The following is a 23,626-nucleotide window of genomic DNA, read 5'->3' as shown; positions in this document are numbered from 1 at the left end:
GGATGTATAAGAGAGGGGACAGAGGACATCTCTGCCTTGTCCCATTGGTGATTGTGAAAGGTGGTGAAAATGTTCTGACGCACCCCCTGGGCCTTGGGACACCCGGAGCCGGACCCTTTTTGGTGGATGCTGGTGGTTGTAGTCTTCGTGGCGGCGATCCGGTTCCGTGGCTCAGGGCGGTCAAACCAGTGGCGGAACTATTTATGTGGTTTTGATGTTTAAATGTCCGACTACGCCACCCGTGGATTGCGGTCAGAGTGAACCGCCGCTACAGGGCAGACCGCTGAGGCTGGTGTTGTGGGTGCAGCAGAGCGTAGCATAACTCCCCACGGGAGGAGTATAGCCTCAGGGCAGTGTATGCGGAGGATGGGGGTGATGGTGCAGGGCAGCAGCAGTAACGACACGGAGTCAGTGATGCAGTTCAGGGCCTTTACTCACAGTTCTTATTATCCAGACCACGTCTGCAGGTAACGGCTGCCCACGTCGTACTGTGCTCACCAGGTGAGGGGCTCAGACAACTCCCAGATAACTTTGGAGCGCTTCACAGGACCCCCTTTGTGTGTCCTTTGTCTGGCCTTTCTTACCAACACTTCTGTCCGGCTGCCTCGGGCCTCCTCTTGGTAAACTTGGCGCCAGTTTCCCTGACCCTATGTGGTGCCTTCCTAGCGGGTGGAGCAAGGGGCTGCGCCACATAAAATGTCAGAGCCTCCGGTTTCTAGCTGAGGGTCGTTTCCTGCCTCCACTAGTTCGGGGACCGGTCTCCCCCTTTGGCCTGACCCCTCCACGCAGGTGGATTCGGGCGTGCGGTGGCGACTCGCCCGTCCGCACCCCTGGGATCCCTTCATTCCTCGTTCCTGGAGCCTTCTCCGCTCCTCTTCCTTCCTTCTCCCTCTTGCAGGCCTGGGCCTCTGTTACTAGGCCCGCCTCCGGAGCAGAGCTCATGCAGAGCCCCTGCTCCCTGCCACTTCTGCTCAGACTTCTCTGCACTGAACTAAGATGGAGCCCACCTTTTATACTCCCTTCTCAATGCACCCAGGAACTGCTTCCTCCCTGCTCCTGCACTGCAGGGTTCCCCTTCCTCAGTGTTCCCTCCCCCCACTCCAGCCAGGGACAGGGACTGTCGTGCCCATCTCAGGGGCATATTGGTCGCCCTGCCCCACGGCAATGTGGTGTAATGCATGCAGGTGTCGGGTCCTGATCCACACTCCATCCTTATCTGAGAGTGAGATATCACACCTCTGGGTGAGGTGCAATACGTCTGTAGCAACCGAGCCCTCGGTGCTACAGTTCCATTTATCTTCAGCCTAGGTGACGTATTGTGATACAGGGCCGTGATTTTGGCTATAAAAGGGTCCCCTAGACCCCTACCCCAAGCTTTTTAAGAGAATCATATATGGCGTGCCAGGAGACTCTATGGAATGCTTTCTCAGCATCCAACGAGAGTATCTACTTACAAATTTTTAACTGCATCTAGCCCAGGAAATACTTTGTGCCTAGTAGCAGTGTCTGCTAGTCAGCGGATTATCCCGGCTGTTAAGCAAGCTACACCACCTGTAGTTTGGACACTTAATTTTTTCAAAGGAAATGCTTCGGGACCACGGGATACTTAGTGAAGAGCATCAGGAGGCACCCCAAGGCATAGGGGCTGGGACTGGCACTAGGATGCCTTGCGGTGGACAGCCGAGCTCGATCCTTATAAAAGCTTTTTAACTGCAGCAGCTTTAGTGGACGCTACTGGAGCTGGAATTACGCGGCTGCTGGCATGAGACTTGCCCTCCAATAGATCCTTGTAAATGGATTTAAAGTGTATTCATTCAAATTAGAGGGACAATTTAAATTAAAAAGCTTAGAGCTGCCTCCACCACAGGGGGGCTCTCTCGACCCACCAGCGGACAGGCACCAGTATTGGGAGAGGGGGGCTGGCCGTCAGGGTTCACCGCGGCTCTGGCACAAACCCGGCGACACGGAGGTGGCACGGGCAGGAGCGGACTGGCCGTGTCGGCTTCTCACTTTTTGGATTTTAGAAGGGCATGACATGCCTATATCTGTGTCTCCCCCTCCTTTTACTCCTCCACCTCTTTTCTTTTCGCATGACTATATGTACTTGTCACTTTTCCATGTGTTAGTTGTGTCTTCTGAGCAGTTTGTCAGCTTTTGGACACCTTTGAAGGTGTTTTCTATGTGTTTCTATGTGTTTTTGTTTGCCTGCCATTGGTTTTAACGGTGTTCGAAGGTGTTCGACGAACAGTTCGACGAACAGTTCGGCGAACACACGGGTGTTCGACGAACCGAACCGAACTCGAACACTACGGGGGTGGCTCAACACTAGACATTACTTGACACTGTTTTTCGCACACTGTAGTACACTATTATTCAGTCATTACTTGGCACTGTTATTCGCACACTGTATTACATTATTTTTCGGGCATTACTTGGCACTGTTATTCGCACACTGTAGTTCACTATTATTCAGACATTACTTGGCACTGTGATTCGCACACTGTATTACACTATTTTTCGGGCATTACTTGGCACTGTTATTCGCACACTGTAGTTCACTATTATTCAGACATTACTTGGCACTGTTATTCGCACACTGTATTGCACTATTATTCAGGCATTACTTGGCAATGTTATTCGCACACTGTATTGCACTATTATTCAGGCATTACTTGGCAATGTTATTCGCACACTGTATTGCACTATTATTCAGGCATTACTTGGCAATGTTATTCACACACTGTATTACACTATTATGCAGGCATTACTTGGCACTGTTATTCGCACACTGTATTACACTATTATTCAGGCATTACTTGGCACTGTTATTCGCACACTGTATTACACTATTATTCAGGCATTACTTGGCACTGTTATTCACACACTGTATTACACTATTAATCAGGCATTACTTGGCAATGTTATTCGCACACTCTATTACACTATTATTCAGGCATTACTTGGCACTGTTATTCACACACTGTATTACACTATTATTCACACATTACTTGGCACTGTTATTTGCACACTGTATTACACTATTATTCAGGCATTACTTGGCACTGTTATTCGCACACTGTATTACACTATTATTCAGGCATTACTTGGCACTGTTATTCGCACACTGTATTACACTATTATTCAGGCATTACTTGGCACTGTTATTTCCACACTGTATTACACTATTATTCAGACATTACTTGGCATTGTTATTCACACACTGTATTACACTATTATTCAGACATTACTTGGCACTGTTATTTGCACACTGTATTACACTATTATTCAGGCATTACTTGGCACTGTTATTTGCACACTGTATTACACTATTATTCAGACATTACTTGGCACTGTTATTCGCACACTGTATTACACTATTATTCAGACATTACTTGACACTGTTTTTCGCACACTGTAGTACACTATTATTCAGTCATTACTTGGCACTGTTATTCGCACACTGTATTACATTATTTTTCGGGCATTACTTGTCACTGTTATTCGCACACTGTAGTTCACTATTATTCAGACATTACTTGGCACTGTTATTCACACACTGTATTACACTATTTTTCGGGCATTACTTGGCACTGTTATTCACACACTGTAGTTCACTATTATTCAGACATTACTTGGCACTGTTATTCGCACACTGTATTGCACTATTATTCAGGCATTACTTGGCAATGTTATTCGCACACTGTATTGCACTATTATTCAGGCTTTACTTGGCAATGTTATTCGCACACTGTATTGCACTATTATTCAGGCATTACTTGGCACTGTTATTCGCACACTGTATTACACTATTATTCAGGCATTACTTGGCACTGTTATTCGCACACTGTATTACACTATTATTCAGGCATCACTTGGCACTGTTATTCGCACACTGTATTACACTATTATTCAGACATTACTTGGCACTGTTATTCGCACACTGTATTACACTATTATTCAGACATTACTTGGCACAGTCATTCAGACACTGTATTACACTATTAATCAGGCATTACTTGGCAATGTTATTCGCACACTGTATTACACTATTATTCAGGCATTACTTGGCACTGTTATTCGCACACTGTATTACACTATTATTCAGACATAACTTGGCACTGTTATTCACACACTGTATTACACTATTAATCAGGCATTACTTGGCACTGTTATTCGCACACTGTATTACACTATTATTCAGACATTACTTGGCACTGTTAGTCGCACACTGTAATACATTATTATTCCGGCATTACTTGGCACTGTTATTTACACACTGTATTACACTATTATTCAGGCACTACTTGGCACTGTTAATCGCACACTGTATTACACTATTATTCAGGCATTACTTGGCAACATTATTCGCCCACTGTATTACACTATTATTCAGGCATTACTTGGCACTGTTATTCGCACACTCTATTACACTATTATTCAGACATTACTTGGCACTGTTATTTGCACACTGTATTACACTATTATTCAGGCATTACTTGGCACTGTTATTCGCACACTGTATTACACTATTATTCAGACATTACTTGACACTGTTTTTCGCACATTGTAGTACACTATTATTCAGTCATTACTTGGCACTGTTATTCGCACACTGTATTACACTATTATTCAGGCATTACTTGGCACTGTTATTCGCACACTGTATTACACTATTATTCAGGCATTAATTGGCACTGTTTTTCGCACACTGTAGTACACTATTATTCAGTCATTACTTGGCACTGTTATTCGCACACTGTATTACATTATTTTTCGGGCATTACTTGGCACTGTTATTCGCACACTGTAGTTCACTATTATTCAGACATTACTTGGCACTGTTATTCGCACACTGTATTACACTATTTTTCGGGCATTACTTGGCACTGTTATTCGCACACTGTAGTTCACTATTATTCAGACATTACTTGGCACTGTTATTCGCACACTGTATTGCACTATTATTCAGGCATTACTTGGCAATGTTATTCGCACACTGTATTACACTATTATTCAGACATTACTTGGCACTGTTATTCGCACACTGTAGTTCACTATTATTCAGGCATTACTTGGCACTGTTATTCGCACACTGTATTACACTATTATTCAGGCATTACTTGGCACTGTTATTCGCACACTGTATTACACTATTATTCAGGCATTACTTGGCACTGTTATTCGCACACTGTATTACACTATTATTCAGACATTACTTGGCACTGTTATTCGCACACTGTATTACACTATTATTCAGACATTACTTGGCACTGTCATTCAGACACTGTATTACACTATTAATCAGGCATTACTTGGCAATGTTATTCGCACACTGTATTACACTATTATTCAGGCATTACTTGGCACTGTTATTCGCACACTGTATTACACTATTATTCAGACATTACTTGGCACTGTTATTCACACACTGTATTACACTATTAATCAGGCGTTACTTGGCACTGTTATTCGCACACTGTATTACACTATTATTCAGACATTACTTGGCACTGTTAATCGCACACTGTATTACACTATTATTCAGGCATTACTTGGCACTGTTAGTCGTACACTGTATTACATTATTATTCCGGCATTACTTGGCACTGTTATTTACACACTGTATTACACTATTATTCAGGCACTACTTGGCACTGTTATTCGCACACTGTATTACACTATTATTCAGGCATTACTTGGCAACGTTATTCGCCCACTGTATTACACTATTATTCAGGCATTACTTGGCACTGTTATTCGCACACTCTATTACACTATTATACAGGCATTACTTGGCAATGTTATTCGCACAGTGTATTGCACTATTATTCAGGCATTACTAGGCAATGTTATTCGCACAGTGTATTACACTATTATTCAGGCATTACTTGGCAATGTTATTAACACATTGTATTACACTATTATTCAGGCATTACTTGGCACTGTTATTCGCACACTGTATTACACTATTATTCAGGCATTACTTGGCACTGTTATTCGCACACTGTATTACACTATTATTCAGGCATTACTTGGCACTGTTATTCGCACACTGTATTACACTATTATTCAGACATTACTTGGCACTGTTATTCGCACACTGTATTACACTATTATTCAGACATTACTTGGCACTGTCATTCAGACACTGTATTACACTATTAATCATGCATTACTTGGCAATGTTATTCGCACACTGTATTACACTATTATTCAGGCATTACTTGGCACTGTTATTCGCACACTGTATTACACTATTATTCAGACATTACTTGGCACTGTTATTAACACACTGTATTACACTATTAATCAGGCATCACTTGGCACTGTTATTCGCACACTGTATTACACTATTATTCAGACATTACTTGGCACTGTTATTCGCACACTGTATTACACTATTATTCAGACATAACTTGGCACTGTTATTCACACACTGTATTACACTGTTAATCAGGCATTACTTGGCACTGTTATTCTCACACTGTATTACACTATTATTCAGGCATTACTTGGCACTGTTATTCGCACACTCTATTACACTATTATTCAGGCATTACTTGGCACTGTTATTCGCACACTGTATTACACTATTATTCAGGCATTACTTGGCACTGTTATTCACACACGGTATTACGCTATTATTCAGACTTTACTTGGCATTGTTATTCACACACTGTATTACACTATTATTCAGACATTACTTGGCACTGTTATTTGCACACTGTATTACACTATTATTCAGACATTACTTGGCACTGTCATTCAGACACTGTATTACACTATTAATCAGGCATTACTTGGCAATGTTATTCGCACATTGTATTACACTATTATTCAGGCATTACTTGGCACTGTTATTCGCACCCTGTATTACACTATTATTCAGACATTACTTGGTACTGTTATTCACACACTGTATTACACTATTAATCAGGCATTACTTGGCACTGTTATTCGCACACTGTATTACACTATTATTCAGACATTACTTGGCACTGTTATTAACACACTGTATTACACTATTAATCAGGCATTACTTGGCACTGTTATTCGCACACTGTATTACACTATTATTCAGACATTACTTGGCACTGTTATTCGCACACTGTATTACACTATTATTCAGACATAACTTGGCACTGTTATTCACACACTGTATTACACTATTAATCAGGCATTACTTGGCACTGTTATTCTCACACTGTATTACACTATTATTCAGGCATTACTTGGCACTGTTATTCGCACACTCTAGTACACTATTATTCAGGCATTACTTGGCACTGTTATTCGCACACTGTATTACACTATTATTCAGGCACTACTTGGCACTGTTATTCACACACGGTATTACGCTATTATTCAGACTTTACTTGGCATTGTTATTCACACACTGTATTACACTATTATTCAGACATTACTTGGCACTGTTATTTGCACACTGTATTACACTATTATTCAGGCATTACTTGGCACTGTTATTCGCACACTGTATTACACTATTATTCAGGCATTACTTGGCACTGTTATTCGCACACTGTATTACACTATTATTCAGGCAATACTTGGCACTGTTATTTCCACACTGTATTACACTATTATTCAGGCATTACTTGGCACTGTTATTCGCACACTGTATTACACTATTATTCAGGCATTGCTTGGCATTGTTATTCACACACTGTATTACACTATTATTCACACATTACTTGGCACTGTTATTTGCACACTGTATTACACTATTATTCAGGCATTACTTGGCACTGTTATTTGCACACTGTATTACACTATTATTCAGACATTACTTGGCACTGTTATTCGCACACTGTATTACACTATTATTCAGACATTACTTGACACTGTTTTTCGCACACTGTAGTACACTATTATTCAGTCATTACTTGGCACTGTTATTCGCACACTGTATTACATTATTTTTCGGGCATTACTTGGCACTGTTATTCGCACACTGTAGTTCACTATTATTCAGACATTACTTGGCACTGTTATTCGCACACTGTATTACACTATTTTTCGGGCATTACTTGGCACTGTTATTCGCACACTGTATTACACTATTATTCAGACATTACTTGGCACTGTTATTCGCACACTGTATTGCACTATTATTCAGGCATTACTTGGCAATGTTATTCGCACACTGTATTGCACTATTATTCAGGCATTACTTGGCAATGTTGTTCGCACACTGTATTACACTATTATTCAGGCATTACTTGGCACTGTTATTCGCACACTGTATTACACTATTATTCAGGCATTACTTGGCACTGTTATTCGCACACTGTATTACACTATTATTCAGGCATTACTTGGCACTGTTATTCGCACACTGTATTACATTATTATTCAGACTTTACTTGGCACTGTTATTCGCACACTGTATTACACTATTATTCAGGCATTACTTGGCACTGTTATTCGCACCCTGTATTACACTATTATTCAGACATTACTTGGTACTGTTATTCACACACTGTATTACACTATTAATCAGGCATTACTTGGCACTGTTATTCGCACACTGTATTACACTATTATTCAGACATTACTTGGCACTGTTATTCGCACACTGTATTACACTATTATTCAGACATAACTTGGCACTGTTATTCACACACTGTATTACACTATTAATCAGGCATTACTTGGCACTGTTATTCTCACACTGTATTACACTATTATTCAGGCATTACTTGGCACTGTTATTCGCACACTCTATTACACTATTATTCAGGCATTACTTGGCACTGTTATTCGCACACTGTATTACACTATTATTCAGGCACTACTTGGCACTGTTATTCACACACTTTATTACACTATTATTCAGACATTACTTGGCACTGTTAGTCGTACACTGTATTACACTATTATTCCGGCATTACTTGGCAGTGTTATTCACACACTGTATTACACTATTATTCTGGCATTACTTGGCACTGTTATTCACACACTGTAATACACTATTATTCACACATTACTTGGCACTGTTATTCGCACACTGTATTACACTATTATTCAGGCATTACTTGGCAATGTTATTCGTACACTGTATAACACTATTATTCAGGCATTACTTGACACTGTTATTCGCACACTGTATTACACTATTATTCAGGCATTACTTGGCACTGTTATTCGCAACCCTCTATTACACTATTATTCAGGCATTACTTGGCACTGTTATTCGCACACTGTATTACACTATTATTCAAGCATTACTTGGCACTGTTATTCGCACACTGTATTACACTATTATTCAGACATTACTTGGCACTGTTATTTGCACACTGTATTACACTATTATTCAGGCATTACTTGTCACTGTTATTCGCTCACTGTATTAAACTATTTTTTAGACATTACTTGTCACTGTTATTCGCACACTGTATTACACTATTATTCAGACATTACTTGACACTGTTTTTCGTACACTGTAGTACACTATTATTCAGGCATTACTTGGCACTGTTATTCGCACACTGTATTACACTATTAATCAGGCATTACTTGGCAATGTTGTTCGCACACTGTATTACACTATTATTCAGGCATTACTTGGCACTGTTATTCGCACACTGTATTACATTATTATTCAGGCATTACTTGGCACTGTTATTCGCACACTGTATTACATTATTATTCAGGCATTACTTGGCATTGTTATTCACACACTGTATTACACTATTATTCAGACATTACTTTGCACTGTTATTTACACACTGTATTACACTATTATTCAGGCATTACTTGGCACTGTTATTTGCACACTGTATTACACTATTATTCAGACATTACTTGGCACTGTTATTCGCACACTGTATTACACTATTATTCAGACATTACTTGGCACTGTTATTCTCACACTGTATTACACTATTATTCAGGCATTACTTGGCACTGTTTTTCGCACACTCTATTACACTATTATTCAGGCATTACTTGGCACTGTTATTCGCACACTGTATTACACTATTATTCAGGCATTACTTGGCACTGTTATTCACACACTTTATTACACTATTATTCAGACATTACTTGGCACTGTCATTCAGACACTGTATTACACTATTAATCAGGCATTACTTGGCAATGTTATTCGCACACTGTATTACACTATTATTCAGGCATTACTTGGCACTGTTATTCGCACACTGTATTACACTATTATTCAGACATTACTTGGCACTGTTATTAACACACTGTATTACACTATTAATCAGGCATCACTTGGCACTGTTATTCGCACACTGTATTACACTATTATTCAGACATTACTTGGCACTGTTATTCGCACACTGTATTACACTATTATTCAGACATAACTTGGCACTGTTATTCACACACTGTATTACACTGTTAATCAGGCATTACTTGGCACTGTTATTCTCACACTGTATTACACTATTATTCAGGCATTACTTGGCACTGTTATTCGCACACTCTATTACACTATTATTCAGGCATTACTTGGCACTGTTATTCGCACACTGTATTACACTATTATTCAGGCATTACTTGGCACTGTTATTCACACACGGTATTACGCTATTATTCAGACTTTACTTGGCATTGTTATTCACACACTGTATTACACTATTATTCAGACATTACTTGGCACTGTCATTCAGACACTGTATTACACTATTAATCAGGCATTACTTGGCAATGTTATTCGCACATTGTATTACACTATTATTCAGGCATTACTTGGCACTGTTATTCGCACCCTGTATTACACTATTATTCAGACATTACTTGGTACTGTTATTCACACACTGTATTACACTATTAATCAGGCATTACTTGGCACTGTTATTCGCACACTGTATTACACTATTATTCAGACATTACTTGGCACTGTTATTAACACACTGTATTACACTATTAATCAGGCATTACTTGGCACTGTTATTCGCACACTGTATTAAACTATTATTCAGACATTACTTGGCACTGTTATTCGCACACTGTATTACACTATTATTCAGACATAACTTGGCACTGTTATTCACACACTGTATTACACTATTAATCAGGCATTACTTGGCACTGTTATTCTCACACTGTATTACACTATTATTCAGGCATTACTTGGCACTGTTATTCGCACACTCTATTACACTATTATTCAGGCATTACTTGGCACTGTTATTCGCACACTGTATTACACTATTATTCAGGCACTACTTGGCACTGTTATTCACACACGGTATTACGCTATTATTCAGACTTTACTTGGCATTGTTATTCACACACTGTATTACACTATTATTCAGACATTACTTGGCACTGTTATTTGCACACTGTATTACACTATTATTCAGGCATTACTTGGCACTGTTATTCGCACACTGTATTACACTATTATTCAGGCATTACTTGGCACTGTTATTCGCACACTGTATTACACTATTATTCAGGCAATACTTGGCACTGTTATTTCCACACTGTATTACACTATTATTCAGGCATTACTTGGCACTGTTACTCGCACACTGTATTACACTATTATTCAGGCATTACTTGGCATTGTTATTCACACACTGTATTACACTATTATTCAGACATTACTTGGCACTGTTATTTGCACACTGTATTACACTATTATTCAGGCATTACTTGGCACTGTTATTTGCACACTGTATTACACTATTATTCAGACATTACTTGGCACTGTTATTCGCACACTGTATTACACTATTATTCAGACATTACTTGACACTGTTTTTCGCACACTGTAGTACACTATTATTCAGTCATTACTTGGCACTGTTATTCGCACACTGTATTACATTATTTTTCGGGCATTACTTGGCACTGTTATTCGCACACTGTAGTTCACTATTATTCAGACATTACTTGGCACTGTTATTCGCACACTGTATTACACTATTTTTCGGGCATTACTTGGCACTGTTATTCGCACACTGTATTACACTATTATTCAGACATTTCTTGGCACTGTTATTCGCACACTGTATTGCACTATTATTCAGGCATTACTTGGCAATGTTATTCGCACACTGTATTGCACTATTATTCAGGCATTACTTGGCAATGTTGTTCGCACACTGTATTACACTATTATTCAGGCATTACTTGGCACTGTTATTCGCACACTGTATTACACTATTATTCAGGCATTACTTGGCACTGTTATTCGCACACTGTATTACACTATTATTCAGGCATTACTTGGCACTGTTATTCGCACACTGTATTACATTATTATTCAGACATTACTTGGCACTGTTATTCGCACACTGTATTACACTATTATTCAGGCATTACTTGGCACTGTTATTCGCACCCTGTATTACACTATTATTCAGACATTACTTGGTACTGTTATTCACACACTGTATTACACTATTAATCAGGCATTACTTGGCACTGTTATTCGCACACTGTATTACACTATTATTCAGACATTACTTGGCACTGTTATTCGCACACTGTATTACACTATTATTCAGACATAACTTGGCACTGTTATTCACACACTGTATTACACTATTAATCAGGCATTACTTGGCACTGTTATTCTCACACTGTATTACACTATTATTCAGGCATTACTTGGCACTGTTATTCGCACACTCTATTACACTATTATTCAGGCATTACTTGGCACTGTTATTCGCACACTGTATTACACTATTATTCAGGCACTACTTGGCACTGTTATTCACACACTTTATTACACTATTATTCAGACATTACTTGGCACTGTTAGTCGTACACTGTATTACACTATTATTCCGGCATTACTTGGCACTGTTATTCACACACTGTATTACACTATTATTCTGGCATTACTTGGCACTGTTATTCACACACTGTAATACACTATTATTCACACATTACTTGGCACTGTTATTCGCACACTGTATTACACTATTATTCAGGCATTACTTGGCAATGTTATTCGTACACTGTATAACACTATTATTCAGGCATTACTTGACACTGTTATTCGCACACTGTATTACACTATTATTCAAGCATTACTTGGCACTGTTATTCGCAACCCTCTATTACACTATTATTCAGGCATTACTTGGCACTGTTATTCGCACACTGTATTACACTATTATTCAAGCATTACTTGGCACTGTTATTCGCACACTGTATTACACTATTATTCAGACATTACTTGGCACTGTTATTTGCACACTGTATTACACTATTATTCAGGCATTACTTGTCACTGTTATTCGCTCACTGTATTAAACTATTTTTTAGACATTACTTGTCACTGTTATTCGCACACTGTATTACACTATTATTCAGACATTACTTGGCACTGTTAGTCGTACACTGTATTACACTATTATTCCGGCATTACTTGGCACTGCTATTCACACATTGTAATACACTATTATTCACACATTATTTGGCACTGTTATTCGCACACTGTATTACACTATTATTCAGACATTACTTGGCACTGTTATTCGCACACTGTATTACACTATTATCCAGGCATTACTTGGCAATGTTATTCGCACACTGTATTACACTATTATTAAGACATTACTTGGCACTGTTATTCGCACACTGTATTACACTATTATTCAGACATTACTTGGCACTGTTATTCACACACTGTATTACACTATTAATCAGGCATTACTTGGCAATGTTATTCGCACACTGTATTACACTATTATTCAGGCATTACTTGGCACTGTTTTTCGCACACTCTATTACACTATTATTCAGGCATTACTTGGCACTGTTATTCGCACACTGTATTACACTATTATTCAGGCATTACTTGGCACTGTTATTCACACACTGTATTACACTATTATTCAGACATTACTTGGCACTGTTAGTCGTACACTGTATTACACTATTATTCCGGCATTACTTGGCACTGTTATTCTCACACTGTAATACACTATTATTCACAAATTACTTGGCACTGTTATTCGCACACTGTATTACACTATTATTCAGGCATTACTTGGCACTGTTATTCGCACACTGTATTACACTATTATCCAGGCATTACTTGGCAATGTTATTCGCACACTGTATTACACTATTATTAAAACATTACTTGGCACTGTTATTCGCACACTGTATTACACTATTATTCAGACATTACTTGGCACTGTTATTCACACACTGTATTACACTATTAATCAGGCATTACTTGGCAATGTTATTCGCACACTGTATTACACTATTATTCAGGCATTACTGGGCACTGTTATTCACACACTGTTTTACACTATTATTCAGGCATTACTTGGCACTGTTATTCGCACACTGTATTACACTATTATTCAGGCATTACTTGGCACTGTTATTTGCACACTGTATTACACTATTATTCAGGCATTACTTGGCACTGTTATTCACACACGGTATTACGCTATTATTCAGACTTTACTTGGCACTGTTTTTCGCACACTGTATTACACTATTATTCAGACATTACTTGGCACTGTTTTTCGCACACTGTATTACACTATTATTCAGACATTACTTGGCACTGTTATTCGCACACTTTATGGCACTATTATTCAGGCATTACTTGGCACTGTTATTCGCACACTGTATTACACTATTATTCAGGCATTACTTGGCACTGTTATTTGCACACTGTATTACACTATTATTCAGACATTACTTGGCACTGTTATTCGCACACTGTAGTTCACTATTATTCAGACATTACTTGACACTGTTTTTCGCACACTGTAGTTCACTATTATTCAGACATTACTTGACACTGTTTTTCGCACACTGTATTACACTATTATTCAGACATTACTTGACACTGTTATTCGCACACTGTATTAAACTATTTTTCAGACATTACTTGGCACTGTTATTCGCACACTGTATTACACTATTATTCAGACATTACTTGACACTGTTTTTCGCACACTGTAGTACACTATTATTCAGGTATTACTTTTCACTGTTATTCGCTCACTGTATTAAACTATTTTTCAGGCATTACTTGACACTGTTATTCGCACACTGTAGTTCACTATTATTCAGACATTACTTGACACTGTTTTTCGCACACTGTAGTACACTATTATTCAGGTATTACTTGGCACTGTTTTTCGCACACTGTAGTTCACTGTTATTCAGACATTACTTGACACTGTTTTTCGCACACTGTAGTACACTATTATTCAGACATTACTTGGCAGTGTCATTCAGACACTGTATTACACTATTAATCAGGCATTACTTGGCAATGTTATTCGCACACTGTATTACACTATTATTCAGGCATTACTTGGCACTGTTATTCGCACACTGTATTACACTATTATTCAGACATTACTTGGCACTGTTATTCGCACACTGTATTACACTATTATTCAGACATAACTTGGCACTGTTATTCACACACTGTATTACACTATTAATCAGGCATTACTTGGCACTGTTATTCTCACACTGTATTACACTATTATTCATGCAATACTTGGCACTGTTCGCAAACTCTATTACACTATTATTCATGTATTATTTGGCACTGTTATTCGCACACTGTATTACACTATTATTCAGGCATTACTTGGCACTGTTATTCACACACGGTATTACGCTATTATTCAGACTTTACTTGGCATTGTTATTCACACACTGTATTACGCTATTATTCAGACATTACTTGGCACTGTTATTTGCACACTGTATTACACTATTATTCAGGCATTACTTGGCACTGTTATTCGCACACTGTATTACACTATTATTCAGGCATTACTTGGCACTGTTATTTCCACACTGTATTACACTATTATTCAGGCATTACTTGGCACTGTTATTCGCACACTGTATTACACTATTATTCAGGCATTACTTGGCATTGTTATTCACACACTGTATTACACTATTATTCAGACATTACTTGGCACTGTTATTTGCACACTGTATTACACTATTATTCAGGCATTACTTGGCACTGTTATTTGCACACTGTATTACACTATTATTCAGACATTACTTGGCACTGTTATTCGCTCACTGTATTACACTATTATTCAGACATTACTTGACACTGTTTTTCGCACACTGTAGTACACTATTATTCAGTCATTACTTGGCACTGTTATTCGCACACTGTATTACATTATTTTTCGGGCATTACTTGGCACTGTTATTCGCACACTGTAGTTCACTATTATTCAGACATTACTTGGCACTGTTATTCGCACACTGTATTACACTATTTTTCGGGCATTGCTTGGCACTGTTATTCGCACACTGTAGTTCACTATTATTCAGACATTACTTGGCACTGTTATTCGCACACTGTATTGCACTATTATTCAGGCATTACTTGGAAATGTTATTCGCACACTGTATTGCACTATTTTTCAGGCATTACTTGGCAATGTTATTCGCACACTGTATTGCACTATTATTCAGGCATTACTTGGCACTGTTATTCGCACACTGTATTACACTTTTATTCAGGCATTACTTGGCACTGTTATTCGCACACTGTATTACACTATTATTCAGACATTACTTGGCACTGTTATTCGCACACTGTATTACACTATTATTCAGACATTACTTGGCACTCTCATTCAGACACTGTATTACACTATTAATCAGGCATTACTTGGCAATGTTATTCGCACACTGTATTACACTATTATTCAGGCATTACTTGTCACTGTTATTCGCACCCTGTATTACACTATTATTCAGATATTACTTGGTACTGTTATTCACACACTGTATTACACTATTAATCAGGCATTACTTGGCACTGTTATTCGCACACTGTATTACACTATTATTCAGACATTACTTGGCACTGTTATTCGCACACTGTATTACACTATTATTCAGACATAACTTGGCACTGTTATTCACACACTGTATTACACTATTAATCAGGCATTACTTGGCACTGTTATTCTTTACACTGTATTACACTATTATTCAGGCATTACTTGGCACTGTTATTCGCACACTCTATTACACTATTATTCAGGCATTACTTGGCACTGTTATTCGCACACTGTATTACACTATTATTCAGGCATTACTTGGCACTGTTATTCACACACTTTATTACACTATTATTCAGACATTACTTGGCACTGTTAGTCGTACACTGTATTACACTATTCTTCCGGCATTACTTGGCACTGTTATTCACACACTGTATTACACTATTATTCCGGCATTACTTGGCACTGTTATTCACACACTGTAATACACTATTATTCACACATTACTTGGCACTGTTATTCGCACACTGTATTACACTATTATTCAGGCATTACTTGACACTGTTATTCGCACACTGTATTACACTATTATTCAGGCATTACTTGGCAATGTTATTCGTACACTGTATAACACTATTATTCAGGCATTACTTGGCACTGTTATTCGCAACCCTCTATTACACTATTATTCAGGCATTACTTGGCACTGTTATTGGCACACTGTATTACACTATTATTCAGGCATTACTTGGCACTGTTATTCGCACACTGTATTACACTATTATTCAGACATTACTTGGCACTGTTATTTGCACACTGTATTACACTATTATTCAGGCATTACTTGTCACTGTTATTCGCTCACTGTATTAAACTATTTTTTAGACATTACTTGTCACTGTTATTCGCACACTGTATTACACTATTATTCAGACATTACTTGTCACTGTTTTTCGCACACTGTAGTACACTATTATTCAGGCATTACTTGGCACTGTTATTCGCACACTGTATTACACTATTAATCAGGCATTACTTGGCAATGTTGTTCGCACACGGTATTACGCTATTATTCAGGCATTACTTGGCACTGTTATTTGCACTGTATTACACTATTATTCAGACATTACTTGGCACTGTTATTCGCACACTGTATTACACTATTATTCAGACATTACTTGACACTGTTATTCGCACACTGTAGTTCACTATTATTCAGACATTACTTGGCACTGTTATTCGCACACTGTAGTACACTATTATTCAGGCATTACTTGGCACTGTTATTCGCACACTGTATTACACTATTTTTCGGGCATTACTTGGCACTGTTATTCGCACACTGTAGTTCACTATTATTCAGACATTACTTGGCACTGTTATTCGCACACTGTATTACACTATTTTTCGGTCATTACTTGGCACTGTTATTCGCACACTGTAGTTCAGTATTATTCAGACATTACTTGGCACTGTTATTCGCACACTGTATTGCACTATTTTTCAGGAATTACTTGGCAATTTTATTCGCACACTGTATTGCACTATTATTCAGGCATTACTTGGCAATGTTATTCGCACACTGTATTGCACTATTATTCAGGCATTACTTGGCAATGTTATTCACACACTGTATTACACTATTATTCAGGCATTACTTGGCACTGTTATTCGCACACTGTATTACACTATTAATCAGGCATTACTTGGCACTGTTATTCGCACACTGTATTACACTATTATTCTGGCATTACTTGGCACTGTTATTCGCACACTGTATTACACTATTATTCAGACATTACTTGGCACTGTTATTCACACACTGTATTACACTATTAATCAGGCATTACTTGGCAATGTTATTCGCACACTGTATTACACTATTATTCAGGCATTACTTGGCACTGTTATTCGCACACTGTATTACACTATTATTCAGACATTACTTGGCACTGTTATTCACACACTGTATTACACTATTAATCAGGCATTACTTGGCACTGTTATTCGCACACTGTATTACACTATTATTCAGACATTACTTGGCACTGTTATTCGCACACTGTATTACACTATTATTCAGACATTACTTGGCACTGTTATTCTCACACTGTAGTTCACTATTATTCAGACATTACTTGGCTCTGTTATTCGCACACTGTATTACACTATTTTTCGGTCATTACTTGGCACTGTTATTCGCACACTGTAGTTCAGTATTATTCAGACATTACTTGGCACTGTTATTCGCACACTGTATTGCACTATTATTCAGGAATTACTTGGCAATTTTATTCGCACACTGTATTGCACTATTATTCAGGCATTACTTGGCAATGTTATTCGCACACTGTATTGCACTATTATTCAGGCATTACTTGGCAATGTTATTCACACACTGTATTACACTATTATTCAGGCATTACTTGGCACTGTTATTCGCACACTGTATTACACTGTTAATCAGGCATTACTTGGCAATGTTATTCACACACTGTATTACACTATTATTCAGGCATTACTTGGCACTGTTATTCGCACACTGTATTACACTGTTAATCAGGCATTACTTGGCACTGTTATTCGCACAATGTATTACACTATTATTCTGACATTGCTTGGCACTGTTATTCGCACACTGTAGTACACTATTATTCAGGCATTACTTGGCACTGTTATTCGCACACTGTATTACACTATTATTCAGACATTACTTGGCACTGTTATTCACACACTGTATTACACTATTAATCAGGCATTACTTGGCACTGTTATTCGCACACTGTATTACACTATTATTCAGACATTACTTGGCACTGTTATTCGCACACTGTATTACACTATTATTCAGACATTACTTGGCACTGTTATTCACACACTGTATTATACTATTAATCAGGCATTACTTGGCACTGTTATTCTCACACTGTATTACACTATTATTCAGGCATTACTTGGCACTGTTATTCGCACACTCTATTACACTATTATTCAGGCATTACTTGGCACTGTTATTCGCACACTGTATTACACTATTATTCAGGCATTACTTGGCACTGTTATTCACACATTGTAATACACTATTATTCACAACTTACTTGTCACTGTTATTCGCACACTGTATTACACTATTATTCAGACATTACTTGACACTGTTTTTCGCACACTGTAGTACACTATTATTCAGTCATTACTTGGCACTGTTATTCGCACACTGTATTACATTATTTTTCGGGCATTACTTGGCACTGTTATTCGCACACTGTAGTTCACTATTATTCAGACATTACTTGGCACTGTTATTCGCACACTGTATTACACTATTTTTCGGGCATTGCTTGGCACTGTTATTCGCACACTGTAGTTCACTATTATTCAGACATTACTTGGCACTGTTATTCGCACACTGTATTGCACTATTATTCAGGCATTACTTGGAAATGTTATTTGCACACTGTATTGCACTATTATTCAGGCATTACTTGGCAATGTTATTCGCACACTGTATTGCACTATTATTCAGGCATTACTTGGCAATGTTATTCACACACTGTATTACACTATTATTCAGGCATTACTTGGCACTGTTATTCGCACACTGTATTACACTATTATTCAGGCATTACTTGGCACTGTTATTCGCACACTGTATTACACTATTATTCAGGCATTACTTGGCACTGTTATTCGCACACTGTATTACACTATTATTCAGACATTACTTGGCACTGTTATTCTCACACTGTATTACACTATTATTCAGACATTACTTGGCACTCTCATTCAGACAATGTATTACACTATTAATCAGGCATTACTTGGCAATGTTATTCGCACACTGTATTACACTATTAATCAGGCATTACTTGGCACTGTTATTCGCACACTGTATTACACTATTATTCAGACATTACTTGGCACTGTTATTCGCACAGTGTATTACACTATTATTCAGACATAACTTGGCACTGTTATTCACACACTGTATTAGACTATTAATCAGGCATTACTTGGCACTGTTATTCGCACACTCTATTACACTATTATTTAGGCATTACTTGGCACTGTTATTCGCACACTGTATTACACTATTATTCAGGCATTACTTGGCACTGTTATTCACACACTTTATTACACTATTATTCAGACATTGCTTGGCACTGTTAGTCGTACACTGTATTACACTATTATTCCGGCATTACTTGGCACTGTTATTCACACACTGTAATACACTATTATTCACACATTACTTGGCACTGTTTTTCGCACACTGTATTACACTATTATTCAGGCATTACTTGGCACTGTTATTCGCACACTGTATTACACTATTATTCAGGCATTACTTGGCACTGTTATTCACACACTGTTTTACATTATTATTCAGGCATTACTTGTCACTGTTATTCGCACACTGTATTACACTATTATTCAGGCATTACTTGGCATTGTTATTCACACACTGTATTACACTATTATTCAGACATTACTTTGCACTGTTATTTGCACACTGTATTACACTATTATTCAGGCATTACTTGGCACTGTTATTTGCACACTGTATTACACTATTATTCAGACATTACTTGGCACTGTTATTCGCACACTGTATTACACTATTATTCAGACATTACTTGACACTGTTTTTCGCACACTGTATTACACTATTATTCAGACATAACTTGGCACTGTTATTCACACACTGTATTACACTATTAATCAGGCATTACTTGGCACTGTTATTCTTTACACTGTATTACACTATTATTCAGGCATTACTTGGCACTGTTATTCGCACACTCTATTACACTATTATTCAGGCATTACTTGGCACTGTTATTCGCACACTGTATTACACTATTATTCAGGCATTACTTGGCACTGTTATTCACACACTTTATTACACTATTATTCAGACATTACTTGGCACTGTTAGTCGTACACTGTATTACACTATTATTCCGGCATTACTTGGCACTGTTATTCACACACTGTAATACACTATTATTCACACATTACTTGGCACTGTTATTCGCACACTGTATTACACTATTATTCAGGCATTACTTGGCACTGTTATTCGCACACTGTATTACACTATTATTCAGGCATTACTTGGCACTGTTATTCACACACTGTTTTACATTATTATTCAGGCATTACTTGTCACTGTTATTCGCACACTGTATTACACTATTATTCAGGCATTACTTGGCATTGTTATTCACACACTGTATTACACTATTATTCAGACATTACTTTGCACTGTTATTTGCACACTGTATTACACTATTATTCAGGCATTACTTGGCACTGTTATTTGCACACTGTATTACACTATTATTCAGACATTACTTGGCACTGTTATTCGCACACTGTATTACACTATTATTCAGATATTACTTGACACTGTTTTTCGCACACTGTAGTACACTATTATTCAGGCATTACTTGGCACTGTTATTCGCTCACTGTATTACACTATTTTTCGGGCATTACTTGGCACTGTTATTCGCACACTGTAGTTCACTATTATTCAGACATTACTTGACACTGTTATTCGCACACTGTATTACACTATTTTTCGGGCATTACTTGGCACTGTTATTCGCACACTGTAGTTCACTATTATTCAGACATTACTTGTCACTGTTACTCGCTCACTGTATTAAACTATTTTTCAGACATTACTTGGCACTGTTATTCGCACACTGTATTACACTATTATTCAGACATTACTTGACACTGTTTTTCGCACACTGTAGTACACTGTTATTCAGGCATTACTTGGCACTGTTATTCGCACACTGTATTAAACTATTTTTCAGGCATTACTTGGCACTGTTATTCGCACACTGTATTACACTATTATTCAGACATTACTTGACACTGTTTTTCGCACACTGTAGTACACTTTTATTCAAGTATTACTTTTCACTGATATTCGCTCACTGTATTAAACTATTTTTCAGACATTACTTGGCACTGTTATTCGCACACTGTATTACACTATTATTCAGACATTACTTGACACTGTTTTTCGCACACTGTAGTACACTGTTATTCAGGCATTACTTGGCACTGTTATTCGCACACTGTATTAAACTATTTTTCAGTCATTACTTGGCACTGTTATTCGCACACTGTATTACACTATTATTCAGACATTACTTGACACTGTTTTTCGCACACTGTAGTACACTTTTATTCAGGTATTACTTTTCACTGTTATTCGCTCACTGTATTAAACTATTTTTCAGGCATTACTTGACACTGTTATTCGCACACTGTAGTTCACTATTATTCAGACATTACTTGACACTGTTTTTCGCACACTGTAGTACACTATTATTCAGGTATTACTTGGCACTGTTTTTCGCACACTGTAGTTCACTGTTATTCAGACATTACTTGACACTGTTTTTCGCACACTGTAGTTCACTATTATTCAGACATTACTTGACACTATTTTTCGCACACTGTAGTTCACTATTATTCAGGTATTACTTGACACTGTTATTCGCACACTGTATTACACTATTTTTCGGGCATTACTTGGCACTGTTATTCGCACACTGTAGTTCACTATTATTCAGACATTACTTGTCACTGTTATTCGCTCACTGTATTAAACTATTTTTCAGTCATTACTTGGCACTGTTATTCGCACACTGTATTACACTATTATTCAGACATTACTTGACACTGTTTTTCGCACACTGTAGTACACTATTATTCAGACATTACTTGGCACTGTCATTCAGACACTGTATTACACTATCAATCAGGCATTACTTGGCAATGTTACTCGCACACTGTATTACACTATTATTCAGGCATTACTTGGCACTGTTATTCGCACACTGTAT

Source organism: Phyllobates terribilis, unplaced genomic scaffold, assembly GCF_046119375.1.
Source record: "Phyllobates terribilis strain yellow unplaced genomic scaffold, ASM4611937v1 Scaffold_1__5_contigs__length_1240528914, whole genome shotgun sequence".
Lineage (NCBI taxonomy): Eukaryota > Metazoa > Chordata > Amphibia > Anura > Dendrobatidae > Phyllobates > Phyllobates terribilis.
This window is presented reverse-complemented; position numbering follows the sequence as displayed.